General features: G+C 39.1%; 1 protein-coding gene and 1 long non-coding RNA gene across 3 annotated transcripts in view; both read left to right on the top strand.

The window, feature by feature from the left end:
* The window catches only part of LOC137465030 (uncharacterized), a 474100-nt gene that overhangs the window by 406982 nt on the left and 53881 nt on the right, over positions 1 to 13237 (top strand). The gene's annotated exons all lie outside the window — the stretch shown is intronic.
* The window catches only part of MOB3B (MOB kinase activator 3B), a 76681-nt gene that overhangs the window by 31877 nt on the left and 31567 nt on the right, over positions 1 to 13237 (top strand). The window lies entirely within an intron of this gene.

Below are 13237 nucleotides of genomic sequence, written 5' to 3'. Positions count from 1 at the left end.
GAGGGTGATAAGCATTGCATTAATACCTTCTTGAAAACTAGTCAAATATGCATGGCTTTGCACTTTGTCCAGCTACTTAGACAGATACAGAATGGATGGAAAGCAAAACTAGTCAGACTGCTCTCATAGTGTGTACATTTATGTATGAGACAGTGGAGAATCAAGAATGCAGTGAACTTAGCCCTCCCACCCTCTCTTGATTTCTCATCCAAAACTCACAAGTTGTGAAGTGAATTATTCTCCAAAGTATTGTTTTCAGTACTACATATAAATAATAAGCATTATTATTATTTAAGCAGACAGCCTAGATGAGAGAGCTGTTAACAGCTTCACAAATTTCCTTTTATAATATTCTCTCTGAAGAGTGGCAGAAATAGGTTGAAGTATCCTTTCTGAAAGTGGAAGGGTGCATTGTGTAGTGTAGACAGCATACATATTTAGCTGTGGCTGCATGCAACAGCAAAAGAGTTATGCTTTAGAAATGTATTTACATGATTTTTAGCAGTTTTAATTAATGGGTCCTGATTTACTGCTTTCAAATGGAAAAGTTCGTAGCTTTCTGTAAGAAATTTAAGTTGTTATATATTAGTTGGCCCAGATGAGTAACAAACAGGAAGAATGCCATATGTTCAGATAAGTTCAGCCCAATATTTTGGAGTTTATAGACAGCTGGGGACTGTGACTAGTTGGTGGATCATGCATCAAGAGTCTGTGTCTATCAGTGTTTCCAGACCTTTGAAATACCTTACACTTGGACTTGATGGCTATTTATCTGGACAAACCTGTAGTTTCTTTCATAGTTTTACCACTTTTCTGTTATACTCTAATAGGTGGAAAGGATACATTAATTACATTTTTAATCTGGACTTTGACAGCACAGCAAGAAGAAGGATGATATCAGAAAAAGCAGTGTAGCAGCCTGAACTGCTACAAGTCCAGGGTAAAGAAGCAGAAAGGGCCTTTGTATGGTATCCACAGATGTTTAATTCAGCTGCGCAGTGAGATGTTCAGAGTTCCCCAGCACACACATCTACCAGCTCTCTCTGCCCCGTCCAGAGGGGTCAGGGGGTGAACCTGGTCTCTGGGCAGTACAAAGATGAGGGCCAATCAGGGAATAGGGAGGGGGTGGCTCAGGGACATAGGAACAGACATAGGAACAGGGAAAGGAGTGAATGGGGTCTAACAGCTTTTTGAGGGAAGGTGTCGTGGTTTGACATAGAAGTGAATTCTTTCAGGAAGTTGGGTCAAACCAATCAGTGGTCAGGTTTGGATATTGGCACCTAAAGTGACCACTGAAAATAGAGATACGCTTCTGAGAACACAGGGGGTTAAAAGCAGGAACTCCCAAGAGCTCGCTCTCTTTGGTTCTGGTCAGGGTGCTGTGCAGACCTCCCCTGCCCAGCCATGGGGCTGGGTGGGGGAGGGGAAGCCATGAGGCCTGGTCGTGGTGAGCTGAGGGGTAGAAGGACTGGAACCGAGCCAGCTCCTGTGGACGTAAGGGTGGAGAGAAGCGGAGATGTCTTTGTTGTCTCCCTCTCCCCCCCAGAGGGAAGAGACAGAGAGTCCGGACAGCACCTGTAACTTTGCTGGCGCGGAGGAGAAGGAGTGGGGGGAAGGTGCCCAGCCTTGGCCTTGGGAATCGGCTGCTGGGCAGAGATTTCAGCTGTCCAGGGAGTCTAAACTTTTAACCCTTTCCTAGGAAATGAAGGCTTTGTAAAATATTACTCCTCCTTGATTTGAAGTAGAAGAGAGACAGTCTGGAATCTGAAATGATGGAAGAAGAAATTTTTGAGTTGGAAGAAGATGATAGAGTGGCTTGTGGCTAAACTTTTCTTGTTAGCCATAGACTGAACCAAATTCTCCTGACAGAAACTGACTTAGAGTGATGCGGTGGTGGGCCAAGAGACCTGTTTCAGTGATAACCAGCAGAGGAATGGAGAGAACAAAGGAAAGCTAAAGAGGGTGTAGAGAGGCCCTCTGTCTTCAGAGAAGAAGAAGAGAAGATCTCTGTTCTTAGACCCTTGGCCCCAGGGGGAAATGGGGGGGACTGTAGTCCCGAGATGAGAAGCTGAACTGTTGTCTCTTTTGGTCCATGGCAAAGCATCCATAAAAGAGCCCTATGAGCAGTCTGTCCATGCACGGTGGTGAGAGCACTGTGACATGGAAAGGAGAGTGTCACCATGGTAGATTTTCTCCGTGTGGTTGCCATGTGTGACATGGAAACACAAGAGTGGCAGTTGTGTTTCCTGGGGGAGTCTGTGGCATAGGAGAGACTCCTGTCTCCCTTGATGGACTGAGTATTGATTATCTAAAGAGTAGCAACTTAATCAGGATCCAGGGTGGTGTCTCACTGTGGGTTTGTTTAAAAATTAAGTAGGAAGAGGAGGAGTGTTTTAGAAAGTCTTCATCCAGGATTTAGTGTCTGGTTTTTATAGTAGTAGTAGTTTAATAAAGTTTTCCTCTTTGTTATCGAGCTTGAGCCTGCTCTGCTCTGTTCCTAATCACATCTCACAGCAATTATTTAGGAAGGTATATTTTCATGGGGGCACTGGCATTGCACCAGTGTCAAACCATAACAGAAGCTTCTTGTGTCTCCCTAAACCAGGGAAATGCCCCCCAGGGTCTCTATAAAGCAGTATCATATATTTTGTGTAGTAAAAAATGGGTTTGATTTCTCTAGCATTGGTTGCTTTTTGTTTCTTCAGGGTAAATGACTTTTGGAGTTGAAGATTGTTTGAAGGTGCAAAGAAGTAGGTGATTTTGCTTCCATTGGTATTTCTGCAGGCTTTTGTTATACCAAGTTTCTGCCCTTAGAGTATTCCAATATTGTTCTGGTTTTGTGGGTTTTCATATGTAGAAAGTGTTGTCTGTCAGCAGATATGGGGAGCAAGTAGCACAACTGGTGTGCTGATGGGTTTTACTGCACCAACTAATAATCTCTAACCCACAAGCATTCAGCCCTAGATGCTCCACCATTATATTTGTAATAAGACACTTCTGAAGGAACTTTTGTCCTGATGGTTTACCTATTGTAAGCTGACTTCAGTAAATACTCTCAGTCTACTCCCTGTTGTCAATCAAACGCGAAGCAACTGAAGAAGGGGAAAGACATCTGATCTCTAAAATGGGGCTGGACTCTGATAAAAGTCAAAACACGAAAGCCCAATGTTCATAAAAATCTTTGTCTCACTCTGAATTGATCCAAAGGAAAGGGACATGTCTGCTTGTATTGGACTGTGCCATATTCATATAACAGATTGAGATGATTGGACAGTCCTGTAAAGAGATTCTTAGATACCTTTAGAGCATTATTAGAGCAGCACTTGTACCCTTATTTCTGTCTTGCCTCCTCTTCAGCCTTTGTTGCAGTATGCTGCCCCCCTGCATACTTCTCATTATCTTTTTGATTTACCACTTTTCATATGAAGCTGTTGATAAAATTGTTTGGGAGGCTTTAGAGCTTTCAGTTCAGGGACACATATATGCTGTGTTGAATTTGGTGGGTGTCTCTTAAGTAAGCAAGTCACTACTTAGGGACTCAAAACATTCAAGGGAAGTTAGGATCTGTTCCTGGGGTAAGTTGCCTTTAAAAAGAATCTTTTGGATTGATTTTCATATCAGTCTCAAATTTGGATGTGATATTACCTGTCAGCCTATCTGAGTACTGCTTATAAAGCTGTTGAATGAAATACAGTCACTGAGCATGTGTATTGTTACCTGTTCTGCATTTTACAAGTGATCAGAGAGGGAACCTTTGTTGCTGTGTTAGGTACTGCTTATTCCTACCTGTTCTGCAGCAGCCTTTTGGTTAGCCTATGCACCATAGGCATAGTACTAATTAAAATCTCTATATTCATTCATATAAATTAATGGTGATGAATATGACAGTTGTTCACTCTTCACAGCAGCTGAAATAAATCTTGAAAGATTATATATTCAGAAAACACAACAGGTTTATGTATGACCTTAATAACAGGACAACAGTTTTTAAGTGTTGAGTGGCTGTAACTTAGAGATTGCTTCATTGCTTTGAATCTTTCTAGTCTAAAGATAATTGTTCTGGGGGAAAAAAATTGTCCATTGGATGGTATTTGGGCTGATTTTTTCATTAGCAAATAAGTTTAATGAGGAGATACAGAGTTGGATTAGTAAGAGCTGTTCACAGAAACCCTGAACACACTTTTCTCAGCTTTATCCTACTAAACTTTCCCTCTTTCATTTAGCATGTCTCATGCAAACTATCTAAAGAGGGATTTCAAGAACTGTGGTTAAGTGCAGCTTTCACTGAGAAGTTAGTTTCAAGGAAAATAATTTCAGAGTAGGGATAGCCAGGTTGGATGGGATCTTCATTATGTGGTGTTCCTCTGTGGTTAAAAAAAAACCAAAAACCAAAAAAAAAAAAAAAAAACCCAACAAAACAAAAAACCACAAATGCAATTGAGTTATAAATTGTTATAAATGTTATATTTAGCCTTGTCAGTGTTTATACTGGCACAATGGCCTCTGGTCTCTTACCAGTCATCCAGTGGTCTGGTATTTCTTTTCTGCTTTCCCCTGTCCTTCTGGTTTATTCATTTTCTGGTAAAGAGCCTCATCCCTCAACCACTCTCCCACTTACAGGGAGCCGGATGCATGGAAAAAGAAGAATTGTCAAGAATTGTGTGCAAGTGATAAAAGCAGGTGCTGAATATCAAGACTACTTCTTTGTATAGCAAAACTTAAAGGACTGTTTTTGTAAAATGACCTCACCGTCTGTAGAGGATTGTATGCATGACTATGTGACTATGTTGTTGTAATTATTTCCATTATTACCAATTTCTTTATCTATTTAAGTGGATTTAAGGCATGTAAGAGGCTGACAGCTCTGGAAACAAGCTCTGTAGGTAACCACATAAAGATCTGTCTCAGTCCTCAGTGGGTGAGAATGCAGTAATGGAACAGGGGAGAGTCTGTGTGCCTGCTCAGCCAGTACAGTGAAGCTATCCATCCCCAGCATGAATTTTTGTAATGTGTTTGTGGTTTATTTAGCTTTACAGTAAATTCTTTGGTAAATACTAGTTGCTCTTTAGGACACCTAGTAGTCTCAGTGTTTAACACTTTTCAAGGAATATGTTTCTCAGCTTTTGTTAAACAGTCTGAAGAAATAATTTGGAGTCGAAAGCAGTAGATCCTAGGAAAAGATGCAGTTTTTGTTGAACTGTGTCAGCTTTCACCATATGAGTTTGGCAACCTCAAAAAATGAGCTAAGAAAGAAATCTTAGAAAAATTTGTCACAGAAGAATTCTATTCTGTGCACCCTTTAAATCCTGATTTCCAAATCTGATAAATTAATTTTCTTCAGGTTCTTTCCTGTACTCATTATAGCCTTAAAATGAGATTAATTATGTCTTGTTGGGATTCCATTCACTTTTCAGTGAATGGAATGCTGAGGTTTTTTCTGTTGTAAGAGTCACTGGGAAAGATACGCAGAAATTTAAGGCCACAGGGTATTATGTCACTTATTCTAATCTGAATGCCCACATAACACAGGCCAAAGAACATCAACACATGATTTCTTCATCAGGTCCACAGATTGAAATGAGAAGATCAACAGAAAATGTTGCTGAAATTAACAGAAAATTGACTTCTTTCTGGCTTGACATAGTGAATTTTTTTCCCAATGAGGAAAATAAAGCAGTTGAGAGGGAATAAAGGTTATGCCATCTCCATCCTTCAGTGTTTTCAAAACCAGGCAGAATAACACTCCAAGCAACCTGATCTGATGGGATGCAGATTTCCCAAAATCAGTGCTACTCTTAAATATTCTGTTATTCTTTATTCCAATTTCAGCAGTGCCAGGCTGCCTAAGGAACTAAAAGAGCTAAATTTATTATTAAAATCTGATTAAGCAGTTTAAGAAACCACAGTTTGACATTTAAAGGAAATACAAAATCACTTTTAAGCTATGAGAGTTCTTGTATAGGAGGATTTTAAAAGTTTTTAATGTAATCAAGTAGCCATAAGTTATTGCTTATCAAAATAAAAAATATACTTCAAACATATTTAAAGCCTAAGACTTTAGCTGAAAAATTAATGTATCTTTATCAATACTTTGGCTGTTCCATGTTTGACTAGTAAATTTTGGTAGCTAGCAGCTTCAGGTTTTGCACAGAGCATGTGTGTGATGCTGCTTTCAAAGAAAGGAGCCCAGTATGTCGCAACAATGCACCTACAAAAGCAGATCAAGATTCTGGAGGGCCCTTGTAGACATGATTCAAATTTTTCTATGGTTTCCTACTAATATTGTAGTATTGTAGAATTTTCTAGAGTTTTCTTTTCTTACAGTTATGTCTGTCTTATTCCTGTTCCAAAGTATGAGGAAGTGTCTATAGTGTGGGCAAAGGGGTGCTTCTTGGCATTTCCTGCATACACTTTTTGTTCATTTTTTTGGAGCTGTTACAATTACACTGTCTAGGAACTGCCATTGTTTCATGCACACTCACCCCAAAATAAAAAGTATACAATCTCTATAGCTGATGTGTTTCCGTTTTTTAAGACAAAGCTTTGCCAAAGACCAAAGGGAGGGTTCAGATTGCTGGCTGTTAACTGGTTATTCAGTCATCCAGTGCTAGATGCATATAGCTGTAGTCTACCACCTGAAGACCAGTGTAAAATCCAAACAATACTTTCTGCTTGATCTTTGCACCTGTCACACTATTGATGAATTTGGTCTGCAGAAGGGTTTTATTTTGTAAGGTTTATCTGCTTGCCCCTGTTGCTGCCCTTTCTTGATTACTCCTTCAATATGGATGTGCCTGCCAAGAGCTTTGAATTATTCTTTATGTCAATGAAATAAAGAAAATTCTGCAAAACACAGACTGTTTTATGGCTACAGCTTTTTTTCCAGTTATTAAACTTTATGAATTATGTGCTTATACACAACTATGCTCTTAGAGAGTTTGATGTCTTGAAATACATGTGCTTGGAAAATATCAGGTAGATATTTTACTACTAGATTACATATCTGAGCTTCCTCCTCCTCGCACCTTTTTCCTGCCCCTGTGGTTCAGGATCTAACAGGTGATTCAAAGTAACCTTAGGTGGCATATGACCCAGCCCACAAACCTAGCATGCTTCAAGAGTATCATCACAAAAGATTGATGAAAATTGCATTAAGTCCATCTGGATGGTGAGTGATGCAGTTTAGAAGTTAGCTATCTGGTCTTCATAGCATCGCATTACTTTCTTGCTGACTGATAATATCTTGGAGGAATTTGATTCCCTATTTGTATCTGATATCTAAAATTCCTTGATTAGTTTAGGTATTCTACTTAGATAATAATAGGGACTGAAGCTTGGGAGTAGTCTAGACTAGTAGTCTAGTCCTGAAGCCATATCACTGACATGCCTTCCTCGGTGTACCCTTTAGTCTGTTGCTATGTGTAGCATTTGAGGTACATAAAGGTCCACTGCCAGCTCAGACATATGAATTAACCCATTTTGCAATCTTGTTTTGATGATAGAAGAAAATATGCGCAGTAGAAAGTAAGTGTAAATCCATTAGTGTATTCTCTGCTTTTCCATGAGAAGGATTTGGCACTGCTGGTATGAAGGAATGCTGTCTCACCTGGAGAATGTGTACTGGGAGTCTGATGCCTTGTGTGACATGTTTTCAGTATTACGGTAGTCATTAAGGGCTAAAAAGCACTTTTGCTACCAGACTAAGAAGCAGGTCTCAGTGGCTTTCTTCCTCCATTCTTCATTTCTCAGACTTGAGGGAAATAGAAGGAAATCAACTTAAGTGGTGGCATGAATGGTGGTAGAGGGAAAACTTGAGAGGAGAGGGATGTGTTAACTGGCTCTGCAAAGGTTTCAGGATTAATGTTCAGTCTGATGCTGGTTTTGAAGGAAGAAAAAAGTACAGAACACCTGCAAGAAGTGGTGTCCCATGTAGGAACTGGGGTAGTCTGTCCAATATCTGTCATATCCCTTGTTCTTGAGGAATTCAGCTTTCCAGCACATTGTCAGTACATATGGTGTGGGACACTGCTTATATTAGCTTCTCAGAGAATCAGCAATGCTACGACCACAACTCCTACCCTAACTGAATTTGTCACCTCTTCTCTTTAGCCACCTTCACAGTGCAGCTGATTTCTACAATGCTTAAGTAGGCATGCTGGTGTTGAGCTTGTGCCCAACTCAAAAAGTGTGGGAAATGTGATACTTTGAACATGCTTTACCTTAGAAAGTGGGTTTTTGTGAACTGAGCACTCTGCATTCTGCAGTGATGTGTGAATTTCTTCCTGTGATGAACAAGAAGAATAGCTTCTTATGTGAAACCTTGTAAGAAAGACTTTGTGTCACAGGCTGCAAGGCAGAATGTGTGTAGGAGAAGAATTTACATAGCATAATGACTTTGCTGGTTCATTGTTTGGAGCATAAACAAAATAAGATTCACAGGAATAAATTTTCTTAGTGACTAACTTTTGCTTATCTTTTTTCCATATTGAAGAAAATTCATGATAGTCCCTACTTTGAGAAATGTGTTTTCATCCTTAAGGTCAATTTTCTGAGGACAACATTGGTCCTTTGTGGCATGTTTTATACACAGCCTGGCCAAGGGAAGAGATATATGACAGGGCATCATCAGCTGCACCAGATATATGGTAACAATCATTAGAATGAAGTATAATCATAGAGGTATGAAAATAAAATAATTTAGTCCTAATTTGTTTAAACTATAATCTCAATTTTATTTCACTGTTGAGTGACTGGAATGCCACTTAGTGTAGCTCTTAGAGAACTTTTAGAAGGCCTAAATGCAGAGGAAGATTTTTGCTTTGGACAGGAATGTCAATACTATCTTTGAGTTTCTCCATCCTCTTTCAAATAGAGTGTTGGCCTTCTAAATTCATATAGATTATGTAAATGAAGCAAAAGCAGAAAACTTATTAGTTGCATTTAAATGAGGTTCTCATGTATTTTATAGGTACTTTTTGAAGAAAGTCAAATATGTGTGTAGAAAATACATGGATAAAAAACATTGTGCAGCTAAAAGCCAAAAATAATGTGGCCTGCAGGACCAGGGCAGTGATCTTCTCCCTGTAGTTGGTACTGGTGAGGCCCGCCTTGAATCCTGTGCCTAGTTCTGGGCCTCTCCCTGCAAGTAGGACATTGAGGTGCTGGAGCGATTTCAGAGAAGGGCAACAAGGCTGGTGAAGGGTCTGGAGCACAGAACTGTGGAGTGGCTGAGGGAGCTGGGCATGTTTAGTCTGGACAAAAGAAGTCTGAGAGGGGTATTGGTCTCTACAGCGACCTGATGAGGGGTTGTAGCCAGGCAAGGGTCAGCTGCTGCTCTCAAGTAGTCAGTGAACAGACAAGAGAAAATAGCCCCATGTTGTGCTAGGAGGAGTTTTGATTGAATATTGGGGAAAATTCCTCAATGAGAAGCATTGTTAAGCATTGGAACAAGCTGTTCAGAGAAGTGGTTGAGTCATTTGGAGATATTTAAAAGACATGTAGATGTCATGTAGAAGGTACTTGTGCACATGACTTAGTGATGAACTTGGCAGTGTTAGGTTTATGATTCAACTTGATCTTAAGGATCTTTTCAAACCTAAATAATTTCATTATTCTTTTATCTTTTAACACAAAGCCAAGAATTAAATATTCAAATTACCTGAAACGTTTGTAAGTACAGTGTTCATTCTGATAATGCCACAGAGAAAATCATCAAACTTTTTCAATAGGAATATTTATAGGTGTGATTAAGTCACTTGTGTGTTAACCATTAAAAGGCAACTATATTTGTACATTTCTATGCCTAGTTCTGTAGAAGTTCTCTGCCTTGAGGAGCTTTACATGCTCATAGAAAAAAAAAAGTCAGCAAGAGATTACAGGAAGAAAAATTATATCCAGAGAAGAGCTGTTTAGTATGGCTTCTGCTAGGATGGGTTTTTCTGCATTGTATTAGTTTGGTCCGTGTTTTCAGCTGAACACTCATTGGTAGTGCTGCACATGACATAATTAGTCCTTGTCTACATGACTGCATCTTACGTATTTCTTTTCTTCATGAGTGTTTTTACATGTGTTAAGGCCATACCAAAAAAGTTAAAGGTATGGATAATGGGGGTCATTCTGAAGGGAGTTTATTTCAGAGGCCCTGAGTGGCTTCCCTTTAGCTCTGTGGTTGTTGTATACACTATTTTTGTGGTATGTGGGCCACTGTAGTCCCTCATGCAGAGGATTGTCAATTCTCTGTTCCTTAGCTACTCAACTACTCAGTACTTTGAGGTAAACAACTTGAAATCTAGACTATGATGTGACCTTGAAAAAGACAGCTGTATTTCTTTTGGTGTATTGATTATTAAGGGTTGTGTGAGGCCTGGGACCTTAACAGATAACTTTAAGTAGGAAGGACAACCGTCTCCTTTTTGTTTTTGAAAATTGTGAGTGCATGAAACCCTGAACATGAGCCTATAAGGTTGCTTAAGAAGTAGAGAAGAAAAAAATGTAGACGTCAGTCTTGCACTATTATCAGTCTTTGCATTGTTAAGGACAATGTTAATTTTGTTAGAAAACTTTTCTACAGTTCACACAAACCTCCTGCTTATTCACTGTCCCTTTGTCCTTAGCAAAGGGACCCAAGGTTTGCTGTATATGTTCCACAAGACTGTGATAGAGTAATTCAGCCATTCATTAAAATACAGCAGATTTAAGTTTATGTACTACATTCGGAAAAAGCTGAATTACTTTTGAAAGCAGGTTCAAGTCATCATTGGTTTACTACGGGAAAAGAGCTTGTTTGTGCCTTTGTCTTAGCTGCCAAACTATTGGCACCACACAGGATTCACAGCTGGTGCTGTGTACACAAATACTAGTGACACTGCTGTAAAACACATTTCTTCATTTAATGTTCCAGTAATGAGTTTAAAGTAATGAGTTTTTTCCCTGTTTAAATGGAAATTTTTTTCCTGTCAAAAATAGAAAATTTTTTCCTGTCAAAAATAGAGTTTAAGCATAGAATTGTTCATATTATCTGGCAGTACTGTAATACTCCCAATATATATTTTCTACAAGATCCTAGCTAATGGAAACTTCAAAAAGTAAATAGCAGAAAAGTTTTTGAAGTATACATAGATCTACACTGAGTGGTAGACAATAAATACTAACTGAAAACACTAAAACAACTCAAACAAAAATGGATACTCACCAGTTTATGCTCCATGCTTCGATAGGGCAAATGGTTCTAACACGGAAAATAGTTATGTGCCAGAAAACATAAAACTTAAACAGAAAACCTAAACAAAATTTAGAAGCTTTGGTAGGTTATTCCTTCTGCTTTTATGGGTCTATCCAAGAAAGCATAAAATGCCCTCTTGCACCTTTTCAGTGTCCTTTGATTGAAAAATCAAAGCAGAAGCCTTGAATTTTCAAAGCAGCAATGCAAACACTTCTATAAATATGACCAATATAAGACATGTCTGCAGGTGGTGAGTGTTAATTGGTGGTGAGACCTTGATAATTGTGCATTGTGTTTTCTCAGTACACCAGCGCAAGCCTTTCTGTGTGACCTGCTTGCTCCTTAAACAACCATCCTGTGGCTGTTCATGGGAGGTGTACAACTTTACAGGATCATGGTTTTTAAGCCCTGTAGAATTCAATCTACAGTCTCCAATCTGCCCATAAGTGCAGAGCTATTACCCCCATGAAAATCTACTTTCTATTTGACTGGAACTGCACAGATATACAACAGAATCTGGAATTTAATAATTCTCTTTCATTCACTTCTTAATGCTGTAACTGACTGTAAGCTGAGCAGTTTTGACTGAAACCCATCAACCAACACATTCCATAAACTGCTTGCAGTGAAACAGGAAACAAAACGTGCATCCTGCATATGCCTTTTGCTGTTCAAAGCCAAAAGATGAAGGCCAATCTTATATCTGTGGCAGGCCTAGTGCTTGAACTACAAACAGATCCGATGAGTAAAAGAAATAATGTAAATAGTTGCCTTCTCTGTTACCTTCTGCAAGCCATATGGATAGGTCTGCATAAGCTATAAACTTTACTTCTCCTACGCTAATGTTAAGTGTAGGCTCTGTGTGCCTAACCAGTGACTGAGAGATGCCAGGCAACTGTTACTACCCTGTAACTCATATTAATGACAGGCTCCCCAGAGAAAGGCTCTGCAGCCTGACAGTCATTCTTGGGCTGAGTTGTAAGCTCTGTGTCACAGGGATAAACAACCTTTATAGCACAAATTCTTCGGTTACAGTGCCACAAAACTTACATGTCCATATTATGGACTGTGGAAATATAAAATAATTTTCAGTGCCTGACACTGTTTATATGAAACTGCAAGTCATTACACAATTCTTCATTACACATTTAACCTGAAAGCATTGTTTCCCAGTAGAGAAAAACCACAAAGGCCAAGGCCTAAATTGTTCCCTTTTCCCTGAAGACTCACCCAAGATGCTGTCTAGCAGATGATTTTCCACAGTAGTTGCTTACCCCGTGTGCAAACATAGGAATTTCCTAGAAACACGGATCTCTATAGTGTTTTGTTTCATGTGTCTCCCTTTCCAGAAGTTTGCTTCACTTAGAAAATCCTCTGAGTCATGCTTAGAATCCTTGTAATAGGGGGTATATGTGATGCCTGTTCAGTGACTGTTTTGTATTACTGAGCAGAAAATAACACTTGCAGGAAACTCAAAAGATTAAGAAAGGCCTGACAAATGCTGAGAGCATGTCAGCAACAGTATGGAGTGAAACAGGCTTTACTGACAGTGCTGAACCAGGGGATTTTTTATTTCCATCTCACAGTGAATCATGTCTAGGAATTTCAGAAAGGCAATGTCATTTCATATGCTTGAAAATATACAGTGGAAACTTGTATTTCCTTCTCATAATGTGAATCAGTGGTACTTCGACTCATTTAGAAACAAAAAGATGGTTGGTAAGTAATCAGCAGGAATCAGAGATAATTGTGAAGGGAATAATCAAAGTATATTGATAGTTGAAGGGGAAAAGGGAGGACAGGGAACAGCATATTTTGATAGACTAACCTCTCATCTGGGTAGGGAAAGAAGTACCTTTTCCTTTAAAAAGATGATTTTCAGGTGAACTGAGAAACATTATAGTTTACCAATGAATGTATAATGTCAACATTAACATGGTAAAATAATAGTGATTGCTATTTATACAGCATGGACTCTAACCAGACTTAACAGAAAAAACTCAGTCCTCTAATAGA

This window comes from Anomalospiza imberbis, chromosome Z (assembly GCF_031753505.1).
Source record: "Anomalospiza imberbis isolate Cuckoo-Finch-1a 21T00152 chromosome Z, ASM3175350v1, whole genome shotgun sequence".
Classification (NCBI taxonomy): domain Eukaryota; kingdom Metazoa; phylum Chordata; class Aves; order Passeriformes; family Viduidae; genus Anomalospiza; species Anomalospiza imberbis.
Note: the sequence above shows the minus strand (reverse complement) of the source record. Positions and strands in the feature narration are given on the sequence as shown.